The sequence below is a fragment of the Camelus bactrianus genome, chromosome 23 (assembly GCF_048773025.1).
Source record: "Camelus bactrianus isolate YW-2024 breed Bactrian camel chromosome 23, ASM4877302v1, whole genome shotgun sequence".
Lineage (NCBI taxonomy): Eukaryota > Metazoa > Chordata > Mammalia > Artiodactyla > Camelidae > Camelus > Camelus bactrianus.
Genome location: NC_133561.1, coordinates 39,576,111 through 39,587,416, shown reverse-complemented (window position 1 = coordinate 39,587,416; position 11,306 = coordinate 39,576,111). Strand labels below are relative to the sequence as shown.

General features: G+C 37.7%; 1 pseudogene; it reads right to left on the bottom strand.

The window, feature by feature from the left end:
- Window positions 1-1,415: 1,415 nt before the first annotated feature.
- On the bottom strand, window positions 1,416-10,647 carry LOC141574790 (guanylate-binding protein 6-like; annotated as a pseudogene).
- Window positions 10,648-11,306: the final 659 nt, after the last annotated feature.

The window sequence follows — 11,306 nt, the reverse complement described above, 5'->3', positions numbered from 1 at the left end:
AATAAGACAGTCACAAAAAGAAAAATACTATATGATGTCATTTTTATGAGGTATCCAGGGTAGTTAAATTCATAGAAACAGAAAGTTTACTCACACTTACCAGGAGCTTGGGGAGAGGGAAATGGAGACTTGTTTATTGGATACAGAGTTTCAGCTGAACATGATGCAATGGGTTGGAGGTAGATAGTGATGATGATTGTAACATCAATGTGATTATACTTAATTCCACTATATTGTACACTTTAAATAGTTAAAATAGTAAATAGTTGTGCATATTTCATCAAAATAAAATAATTAGGTACTTTAAGTGGGAGGGAAATAGAACTTGATTGTCTGCATTTTCTATATTAATGGACAGTCAGCAGGGGCAGAGAGAGATTGTGGTCTTAGACCAAATATATCAGGGGAGGAATTCATTACTCATGTTTTATCAGGGACTGTTTCCTGGGCTGAGTGAGCACCATATTCAATGCAGCCTGGGACCACTGTCCACAGAACAGTGGTTAAGGAATAAGATCACATTATCTGAAGTAAAAGGAATTCCATCCAAATAACACTGATGAGTGGCACAACCACACTTCCATGGAAAAAGAGACACAAGGAAGAATATTCCAGAGTTGTCATATCAGTCCTAGTACAGTCATAGAAACAGAATCCACTTTAGTTTGTTTAAACATAATAATTTGTACAGGTGATAAAGGAATAGAGATCAAAAAACACAAAATTCTTCACCAAAGCCTTTACTTTTTGGCCTATAGGTAATAAGAGGGATATCTATTACCCTTTGAAATAATAAACAAATGTCACACTTATTCATACATCCAAACATTAATCTATTTATTCATTGTTTCAATCACCATGCACTCTAGGTTTTACCTTACTTTAAAGTTACCATATTTGGTCCTTAGGGCTCTATAATACACAATTATATCTCCAGGCAAGATGCACTAGGTTGAAACCAAACTTTAAAAATGACTATTTGGTTGCAACTTAGATTCTTGATCACTACACATAAAATATTTATATATATACACACACACATACACATACATACACATACACATATCTATATACACACACACATCTATATACACACACACATATATATATACATGTATATAATTACAATATTTATTTCTGCCTAAATAAAATTATGTAAGGCCCATACACAGTGTAAGCTGCATGAGGACAAGATCTTTGCTTTTCTCTCTTTACATAATCCAGAACAATGGCAGGGAGGACATAAGAATTTAACAAACAATGTAAATAATTAGAACCAAGCATTCCTTAATGAGGATTAGAATAGATGTGTGAATAAATTGTTAACTACTTTTTAAAGCCTTTTTATTTTTCTAAGTGACCATTGTCAGTTTTATTATTTTTTATTGAAAGAAAATAGAAACAGTATTTCAAAGAGATATCTGCACTCAAGTTTATTGCAGCATTAACCACAGTAGCCAAGAAATGAAAGCAACCTAAATGCCAACACATGAATGGATACAAAAGATGTGGCACATATACATATACACAAGGGAATATTATTCAGTCACAAGGAAGGTGGATATCCTGCCATTTGCAACATCAATGGACCTTGAGCACATTATGCTAAGTGAGATAGGTCAGAGAAAGACAAGTACAGTGTGATATCACTTGTATGTCGAATCTAAAAAAGACAAGGCTTCTCTTTGCTCTTCAATGCAGGGTGTGTCTAGTCCAAGGGATTAGAACATCTGCTTAAGTCAAGCTCTCAGTTGGAACAGATATACAGATATTTCTGTAGAATAGTTTACTTTTCCATTAAACCCCATGATACATTGGTCACATATTCATTACTATATGGTTTCTTCTTTAAAAGGCAAAGCCATTCATTCTTCCTTCTGAACACTTGAAGCCACGACTAGATGGAGTCATTTAAATTCTCCAGTGGAGATGAGTTAACATCCTCGCAGAGATACTGAGACTGTGGTGAATAAGGTCACAGAGGGGGAAACTGTACCGAAAGAGATTCTTCTGCTCCTCTGGTCCTTAAGTCAAAATAGAGACCTTAATCTAATATCTAAAATCCAAACAATCTATTATCTCAGAGGTTTGGTGTGATCATGGAATTCTGGCAATTGAAAACAATCACACATGTGTCAGCTTTTTGTTTATACAGAAGTTTCTTACTAAGTACCCTCTGTGCCTAAACATACACTATGAAGATGTAAAGAAAATACATATATATATATATATATATATATATAAAATGGTGTCTGTCTTCAGACGAACTATACTTTTATTTGAAAAGAATACTAGACCAAGTTAGTTGCACCTGGGCCAAAACTGTGTTCATACCAGGATGTCATGTACCTCTAACAGGGAGACTGTGATGTCTTTTCAGGATCTGAGCATCACTCCTAGCTTGGATCCTGATTCTGAGAGTCCTTGAAGTGTTTGGGCATTCTCATTTCCCAGCATATGGATCCAAGTACATTTCCAGAGGTCCCCTAGGAGAGGCACTGTGAAAATCATTATCATTTATCCTCATCCCAGAGTTGCAAGGTCCTCTCTCCTGGGATCCTGCCCTCCCCTCCAGGTGATAGTTCCATCATCTGAAATTGGTTTAGACCAAGGCTACGGATTATAACCTTTTATCAATGTTACCTCTCAGCTTCCTATAAATATCCTTGATTACAATGGTTTCCTCCCCATTCTTTTTTTCTCTACAGACACCTTGTTTTATTTGCCATCTTCAGAATTTTCTCTGGTCAGGTCTGCTAGCTGCCACTCCAACCAAATTATAGACTGAATGTTTGAATGTGTTCTCCAAAATCCATTTGAGGAAACCCCAAATACCAATGTCCCAATGTGCTTGGAAATGGGGTTTGCGAGGGATTAGATAACGAGTGTGGGGCCTTCATGAATCTAATTAGTGCCTGTATAACAAAGAATCATGAGATTCATTCTCTCTGTCTCTCTCTTTCTCTGTCTCTCTCTCTTCACCATGCTAGGACACAGTAAGAACCTTGTCATCTGTAAAGCTGTAAGAGGACCCTTACCAAGAAAATAACAATGCTGGCACAGTGCTTTTGGACTTACAGCCTCCAGGACTGGGAGAAATAAATGTTTGTTTTGTAAGCCACAAAGTCTATGGTAATTTGTTATAGCAGTCTGAGCTAAGACAAACCACGATGCTCATTACTCTTATTGTATGTACTTGAATTCTGATGTTTAAATGCCAACACCTGGCCTCTATGTGTCTGGGTTTTTCATTCCCCATTACTATCAAGGCATCCATTTCTGCAGTGGTGCATCACTCCTTCTGTACTTGCCTACAGCAGAGACGCCACCACTGAACTTAAGGATGATGGGAATTCCTCTCACCAGTGAATATTCTTAGTGTTTAGTAATTTGTTTCTAAACACTGTAAAAGTGTAATTGAAACCTATGAAATAAATGTTACTGTTGTTGAGATTTCAAGGGGTAACAGGAAAGTTCATACCTTATTTTTGAAGCAAATATAAGGGATTAAAAACCAAGGCCAAAGCAAATACAAGATTAGGATGCAAACGTTATTTTCTAGTATTCTGATCTTAGTCTTATACCCCTCATTAAGCAGGCTAATGTCATTTCTGGAAGCAATGAGCAATTCCATTTATTCACATTCCATTTACTATTTTAATTATTAGTAATGTAGTTTGTTTTCTTTGTTATTCAAGAAATAACACAAACTAACTTTGCAAAATTGAAAATATAGAGTATATAATGAAAAGCATGTGTCCTTTCTATCCCTGATGCCAAGCTGTCTTCTCCAGGAAGAACCAATGATAACAATTTCTAATGAATCTTCCAGAAATGTACTATACATACATGTGTATGAGTGCCCAAAATAATTGCCTTTTTTTTTTTTACGGTGAACACATTATACAAACTGTTTTGTGCCTCATTTTTTCACTCTACATTCTATCTTCCAGATTGTTCTATATTTATACAAATAGAGCTCCACTATCTATTTACTAGCAACATAGTATTCTAGTATAAATACACGCAAAATATATATTACCAAATTACATAAATAAGCATTAAGTGGTTTCCAATCTTTTGCCATTAGAAGTGAAGCCTCAGTGAAACTCTTGTATATATGTACATACACATATATATGATTTTGCACACATATATATTTCCTAAAACTCAACACACTATATCAAATTGTCCATGCATTTATTCTATCTAATGTGGGCCAGGCATCAGTATTCTCTAGAAATCACTTTTTACATTTAAAGCATTGCTGGATGAAAGTGAAAAGCATGCATATCAGAAATAGGCCAGAGAACATACATGTATATTATATTATATATCTGATTTCTTTACAAGGAGAGCTACTTCTTTTTAAATAGTGAGCTCACTACTTTCATAACATTACCAAGAATGTTAGCTGGGGCAGGCAATAACGAAGCGATTCTTTTGCCAAGGTTGTCCAAGGCTTGTGCAAGCAAGGAACTATCATCATTTTTAGTATCAACAATTCTCTCTCCCAAATGATTTATCTCTGTACTCATCACCTCACATTTCTTTCTAAATCCTTCAGTACACAGATCTTCTTGGACCTAAAAAAAAAAAAATGAGGAAGGAAGTAAAACTTTTTAAATCCCCCATTTTTTCAAGGATTACATTTTGTCAAACTTTGAAATTTGTCAGACTATCTTTGTTTTATTCCTAAAATTGTTCTCTCTTAATCATGAAAGGAGACTCTTGTAACAAGGTATATTTCCTGGTTTGGACTGAAATATTAAGAAGAAGTGTAGTTTACAGCCTTAATAATATTCATATACCTTAGGGTTTTGCCAGGAGGCTAAGCCTGGCATGAGGACAAATGTAATATTTTCCAGTCAAAAAATGCAAATGAGAGGTAGCCTTGGTCTGACTGCACTAATTCTCAGTCCCACTCAGGATGACACTGTCACCCATATTATAGAAATCTGTTATAAACACATGGCCCCTAAATTATAGAAATCTCTTATAAATCATGTTCAGATGAACAATGAGAGAAATCCCTCCAAGCCACATGATAGCTTGGGGATCTGTCCACACCTGGAGGCAATGCAGCAAGTGTAAAATCTATCATTTCTATGTGTTTTTAAGTCTGGACATTTCTGGTAGTTTTATGTCAGAACAGATCTACCTCAGGGCCTTGGGCTGAGCAGGTCTCTTGGTAAAAGGTAGTGACCTTGGTAGAGCATACTAGTTGTTGTTCATATTAAACACACATAATTGGAAAATCTGTTCAATCAAGCCCTGTGAGATCATTTTAAAATTCTCTAAATGGCTATTCAACCCTATTTATATACTCTGAGGGCTTGGAGTAGAGGGGGGAATACTCATCCTGAAATCTCCAAAGTCTACTTACAGAGCCAAATTTAAAGGTTTTGGAAGGATTCAAAGGCTTCAGGGTTTTAATAAATCACAAGCAGTAGATGCACTTGTGATCTCTGCATGACCATGCTGTAACCTTCACCCATCCCTTCCTGGGGTACCGGGGCAAAGCTATCAAGCTCTACTACTGCCACAGCCTGATTCACCTTCAGCTGATGCTCCAATATCTTGTTTGGCTCTCTCAGCAGGTTTTCTCTTTCTCTCACCATCTTCTCCATCATCTGAACTATGTGTTTCTGGAGACTTCTCTTCTGAGCCTCCACCTGCTGCTGCTGCTCCTGCAGTTTCTGTTTCAGCAGCTCCTGTTCCTTCTCAGCTGTCTCCTTCCAGGTCCACTCTTCTGCCCCAGGAAGGTATTAGGGAGGGAAAAATAGGCAAGGATTGACCTCCACCCTCCTGAGCTCAGAGGCCAAACCAAATTAAAGAGAGAAGTAGGAAATCTCTGAAGTCCTCCCCCAAAACCCCATGTCCACACCATCGAGAACACACTTCAGAATGTGAGAGAAAAGGCTCTGCCTGTCTGGCGTCCAACCACAGTTCCCTTTGCTGTTTCCAGATGCAGCAGGGTTGTTCCACAGAAAGGAAGGAAGCTCCGGTATTGGGAAGGTTTTGCTCTCACACCTGTCAGAGGGCACTGCAAGAACATACACATCCCACTGTGAGCCCAGCCCTACCCTGTACCTGCTTTGGGCTTCTCCCCATCAGTGAGGGCTTTATCTGCCTGCAGGATTTCTCTAGTGCCATCTGGGACTGCAGAAACCTCTGGAGGAACTCATTTGCCTGAGGAACCAAGGAGGAGCACAGAAATTAGATTTCCAATAGGAAAATTAGTGATGCAAAGACAACTAAGTCCATGTAACTTTTGCTTCAAGTTTAAAGTTCCACAGTGGTTCCTTACAATGAGTCCAAGCTCCTTAGAGTGACCTGTCACTGTCCAGTCTCTTGCCCAGTGCTACTTCCTTCTCCCCACCCTAGAATCCAGCCAGTCAGAATCATGTTCAGTTCTACAAACCCCAAATCTCTGGTGCTTTTACATATCTGCTTTCCCAGTGTGAAATAGTGCCTCTAAATTGTGCTGCTGTTCTCCTCTGCCACTAGCTGTTTATAACTTTAGACAACTTATTTTAACCTGCCTATGCTTCTCAGTTGAGATCTTTAAAATGTTGATAATGTAGATGCTTCTTAATGCTATTTGAAAGATTAAGTTAAAGAGTCTAGGGAAAGAGCTTAACATTTTGGCTATAGGAAACAACAGTTCAATATATATTAGTTGCATTATTATTGTTTATTATTATTATTATTATTATTATTATTATTATTATTATTATTATTATTATTATTATTATTATTATATTTGTTTCTAACACCTAAGTAGCTCTTTCCTGAGTGTTATAGCTTGCCTATGTAGTTGACTTCCTGCCTCACTTGTGATCATCCTTGTGTGCAAAGACTGACTTGTAAATTATCAGTGCTCAACACGTCAAATATGTTGTTGAGTAAAAAAAAAATGAATAAATTCTGTTCTGTCTCTTGTGGATTTAAGAAATCTGTACTCATGGTTGGGAGTTGACATTTGTACTCTCTTCAGGAATAAATAGCATGCAGCGAACCTTAAAAGCCACAGCTGTTTGAATGGCCCCATACACTCTCTTTATGCATGAATGGAGCTGCACTCTCAGATTTTCAGGAGACCCCTTTGATTATTCTGTAGGTTCCCCATGTTTCCCTTATTCCTCACCTTCACTCCTTTCATGGGCACTTGGTAATATTCCTTTTCAATAATTTCCTTTGGTTTCCTGTAGAGTTCATGACCTCCAGGAACAGAGAAATTTCCTGCTGAGATACTTTTTATTAGTGTCTTTGAAAGCTGATCAAGTTTAGTCTGGCAATATTTGATTGATGTCTCTTCATTCTGCATCAAGAAATCATCTTTCTTATTCTTTATGATTTCCTAGAGGGAAGAAAGATAGAGGGCTGTCACCAGAAGCAAGGAACAGAAGAAGTAAATTTCCAAAGGATCTGGTAGAAGAATTGGTCTAATTGTGTTCCTCATGAGAAAAGTATTCTGTTGGAGGACATGTAATAAAACAGCAGTCACAAGATTTGATTTATTCACAGCTCTGAAAACTCTGGAAGACCATGGGGAAGTTCCCTAACCTCCTTTGGGTATTTCATCTGAGCTGTTGGGGTTGCATTACCTAATCTCTCTGGTTCCTTGAAGCTGCCACATTCAGTGATTCTGTCTTCAATGATAGATACAACAAGGAGCAACCTAAGCTGAAAGTGGCCTGAGATGTGGATCTGAAAAGAGAAATTTTGGTTCCCAGCCATAGGAGTGTGTTCACAGAAAAAGAAGCCAGCTAAAGAATGTCTTGGGTGTTCTGGACAGGCTTGGAATCCACAGAAGTATTTATTTCAAGAGGATATCTATACTGATTTTTCATTGAAGGTCAAAGGGAGTTCCAGATAAACTGCCTGAGTTCTGGCAGTCAAAAAAGAAGGAAATGTAGTCCTTTGAAACTCTGTCCCTCATGAGAACATGGACTACTTTATCCTTGAGTGAGAGATGAGCCATGGGACCGGTAACAACACTTCTAGTCTTCATTCTTCAAGGGGAGGTGACATAAAGTAAATACTAAGACAGATTACCACAAGGTTCCTCTGGAACTCCTGCTTGTCTTCCTTGAAGGAGTGCTCCATAAAGACTGCAGGGGCTTCCCTCTCACAGGCAGCATGCACCTCCATCAGCTCCTGCAGCATGTCTGTGGGGAAGCTCACTCGCTGGGCTATCTGCTCGCTGTAGTGGTTGTCTGCCTTCTGAATGGCAGCTGAGTTCTCCAGCTGGGCCAGAGTTGTCACTGCATTCTCCAAGCGAGGTACTGCTCCGCTAATGCTAGTATCCAGGTAGGTCACAACCAGAGTCCTCAGCCCTGAAGAAGCCAGGAAATTTAGGGTCTAAATATCAAGTTATCAGTCAATGGCTCCAGGATTCTGAGACTATGCTTCTAGGGTCATATACACATGCACACACACAAACACACACACGCAACCCTACCTCCTTCTACTATTATCACCTTCATTTTCTACTGACTGTTCATTTTTATGGTTTTCCAGGCCACAGGACTAAAAAAGTTAATATCTACTTCTATCTAACATACTAGGGGCTACCTGGAAAATACAGTTTCTCATTTTAAAAATTGAAAGAAATATAGATTACATAGATAGACAGATGAGGCAAAGTGTACCATGTTTAATTTATTCCTAATTCTGAGGCTTTGAATGGATTTTCAGTGATTTATGGGCTAATATTTATTTTTGGACCACTCTAAATTCTCAAAATATCTTCTGAATTCTCCTTGTGAAGAACACTTATTGTATAGGACTTCCTTTGAAAAAATGCAGTATTCTGTTTTTACACCAAGAGAGTGATTATGTTCTAAGTGGAAGATGTTTTCAGATAAGTGGGAGTCACCGATATCATTGACAAAAGTTGCAATTTGGGGAAGGAATTTGTAAATCCCCCAAAGTGAGATAATTATAAAGTATACAGATTTCTTCATGGAGTATAAAAGTCTGTAAAATCAGAATCCTTTATAGAATCAAACAAAAATACTAGAAAGCACATTATATAAAATATTCAACATATAGCAGTCCCCATGGAAATGGGAAAAAGAGATTCACCTTTCCCAGTGACCATGATTCCTTCTGTGAGGGTCTTGGTCCTTGCATCAATGAAGATGTAAGAACAGAAATTTTTTGTTTGCTCCTGGAATTTAGGATCCAGTTGGTCTTCAGATACCATCCCAATATTGGCTAGAATTTTTTTTCTCTATGTTGGCCAGTCAAAGACAAAACACTTCCATCTTGGAAATAAATGCCTGATGCAGTCTCTGGGTAGATTGGATGTTTGGGCTTTGGGATTCTTCCCTGAGGGACAGAAAAACAGGGATTAGAGTGTGTAGAGTCTTGAGGCGAGGGGGTTTCAGGTGTTCATGGCAGGGATTTGTGTGTCTTTGCCATTTCTACACATAGAACTCTTTTAACATAGACATTCAATACTTCTTTGCACATCAGACTTATACCAATGATATAACTGCAGAGAAATTTAGGGAGACATCTGATCCAGTAAAGGAAACCTATGGCTGGTCTCTCCAGACATGCACATAGTAGAGTGGTTGTCTATGATGTGTTTGCTTAACTAGCAGCTAAAAGGATGAAAGGTCACATGAAACTTTCTGCTCAACTCAACCTCATGTAGGAATTGAGCTGTGGAACCAAAAAGGAGAGCTACAAACAAGGGATCATGGACAGTAATTGGAATATTAGGAATGACATCCTCATTATTTAAGAAAAACTGTTTTGATGCTAAAAATAATTGATGCAGTGTTATTTATTTATTAGTAAAAACCTCTGAAGTATAAATGTACCTGAAATATAATTTTAAGGTATCACCACTAATCTATAATCTCTTTGAGGTAAATGTTTATATCTGGTCCTCTCATGCCAGCCAATTTCTTAATAGCTGTTTTGAGAAATCATAAATAGAAACGTGAAAGGAAGAATGACTAAATTGGGATTGATATTTCTCTCAAGGTTTCAATAGACACACATCCTTGGAAATGTAACCCATGAAAATAAATTTTTACCTTGTAATTAATTCATGGGTAAACATGTGGGAATTAGGAGAAAGCTATGATGTGGAAGGTAAAATGAATATTCTAATAATTGTCAGTATTATTGAAAAGGCATAGATTGTAAAGACAGTCACTTCTTCAGGTTTATTTAGAACATACAGTCATTTTGTAGATGATATAATTATACAGGATTAGAAAGTTTTCTAGCCCTCTTTGAAAAGAATAATATGTGAAATCTATATTATGTTCATTAGATAAGCTTTTCACTGCAGTTTCATGTCTAACAATTAGCTGATTAGTTGTTTTCTTCAACAGAGAAAAATTGAAGGAACAGGAAACACAGTGTCCAGTCTTTAGAATATTTCATCACCCATGTAAATCTGGATGGTAAATTTAAAGATGTATAAAAAACAAATTGGTTTTGAGTAATTTCACTTTACACTTTACTTTTCTTGAGTAAACTTCAACTGTAGCCCCTAGATCTTTGCAACCCACTTTCCAGCCACCATTTCCACAGACTTTGATTTAGTCTCAAATACAAATGCAATCACAAAGATGAGGGATATTGTTTAGTAGATCCCACACTCTATTGGACCGTACACTGCCCAGGCCATACTCTGATACCTGGAATCAGCTTCAGGGCATTCTCCAAGTACTCATCTTCTGTGATAGGCTGACCACATAACTGCAGCTCCAGGGTGAAATCCCATACAGTCCAGATAAATTCTGGAAACAAATTCACAAATTCTGTGGAATCTTCTACTCTATCAGGTGTTTGAGAGGACTTTGCCCTGATGTTTTGCAAGCTCTGTTGCATAACTAACATTTGGTTAGGGAAAAGAAACTCACTACCAACAATTCACACATTTCTCTAGTATAAAAATATTATAATCACACTTTTGCCATGGGTCCCCTCTGCTCCACCCAAGAAACTAAATGACAGGAAGGGAGAGACTGACTCTATCCTCATCCCCATGAATTCAGTGAAACATGGTGGTTCAGGACCTGGAAGGATACTGCAGATGCTCCAGGGCCTGGTGGTTGATGGTGCTCATGCTGTTCTAGACAAAGCTACTGCAGAGAACCACGGTCAGGGCAAAGATCCATGAATCCATCTTAGACTCATCCTAGAAAGCACATTAGAACAAGAGAGTTAGAAGTTTACCCCTACATTAGAAATTCATCTGTACACTTCTTCAATCATGGTTTCATTTATTATTTCAGCTAACATACTCACCATGCAAAGAAATTGAAGACAGA